At 33.5% G+C, this 1,491-nt stretch overlaps 1 protein-coding gene across 1 annotated transcript in view; it reads left to right on the forward strand.

Moving 5' to 3' along the window:
* The window catches only part of LOC108691615, a 50,275-nt gene that overhangs the window by 23,586 nt on the left and 25,198 nt on the right, over nucleotides 1-1,491 (forward strand). The gene's annotated exons all lie outside the window — the stretch shown is intronic.

A 1,491-nucleotide genomic window follows, 5' to 3' on the forward strand; every position in this document is an offset into this window, starting at 1 on the left:
TGCATCGTCAAGGAAGTTGAGATAAGAGGACTTCATAAGAGACATACTTTGCATATTATGCACAAACTACAAAGTATTAGAATTATTTGTGCGCATGTATGCCCATAATTGCCGATATTTAATCCGCACAAATGATATTTATATTTTTATTATCAATTTTTACGGAGTATTTTATCGTACATTCGCCCCTTTGTAATTTCGTACCAAAACGAACCTTCCGAGTCTGCTTCCGAAAGAACAGATAAATCACGCGGGGTGGTTTTCTCCCCCAGAAAAGAGAACGTTCTGTATAGCGCGCGACGTAGATCTTCCTTGGCTTGATCGAGCCGGACGTACTTTAGCGTCAGGAACACCGAAAAAGAAGTCCGAATTTTTCGTCGATCCTGTTTCGGCAGATCGGAAATAGTTCGTGATGTATTTTATTGAAAAATTTGTTCTATTTTTCTTTGATTTTGGGCGGCATCGATATAAAATACGGTCGGCGCATCTATTCTCCCGAAACGCTCCGGTTTTCCTACGGTAACAAAATTTGCCGGTTCTGGATTTCAATCTTTGCCGACGCAAAGCGAAAGACGTGCCGCGCAAGCACAATCGTTGTGCAAAAAGCTAACGATCCGAGTTCGTTATTCGGGCTAGCCCGGTGCTCCCTGTTATCGATGGTTATTCCCAGTTAATCTAATGGATTAGGCGAAGTCCTTCGTAGTGGTAACGATAGAAATGTCGAAAATAGAGTGTTCATCGTATAGAAATGTTAGAGATATTAGAGATTTTGCGCATGTTACAATTAGAGAGACATATGGTTCCTTAGATTGTATACTTGTTACAATATTGCGATGTATATGTACCGATAGTCGCTTACATATCTTCACTTTTACCTTCGCCTTAATATATCAACAATGTATGCGGGATGAAACAGATTTCGACTGCGTTATATGTTACGTGATATAAGTAGTAAATAGCTAATCTATTAGAGTCTATAATCGTCGTATAAAACCTCTTTTTGAAAATATTTAATAAATCCAATAATTAATTACATATACGAAAAATAAGAATATATATTATATATAATTTAGTACGTTTATCTCGCATTATTAGCATTTAATGAAATTAAATTATTTTGTTTTGTATATATAATGCGTCTAGTAGTTTTGATGTTTACACAAGATTATTTATATGATGGATTATAAAGTATTCAACATTTGCATGTCGAATGTGCAGTTTAATCCAGCAAGGTAATTATAAGAAAAGCTGTAAATGCTTGAGAGGAACTGAAATTAATGATTTAAAAGACTGGAAATTATATCACAGAGAAGATAGTTTTGTTATGTTTTTTAATTAAAATTATATAAATAGATATATTAAAAAAAAGAGATATTCTATATATATTTATATATATGATGAATTGTTTGTATGTAGGTTTGGATTACCAATGTATTTTTATTGAGACATATCTATATTGAGAGATATACATATCTGATTTTGATATTCCTT

The sequence above is a fragment of the Atta colombica genome, unplaced genomic scaffold (genome assembly GCF_001594045.1).
Source record: "Atta colombica isolate Treedump-2 unplaced genomic scaffold, Acol1.0 scaffold47, whole genome shotgun sequence".
Lineage (NCBI taxonomy): Eukaryota > Metazoa > Arthropoda > Insecta > Hymenoptera > Formicidae > Atta > Atta colombica.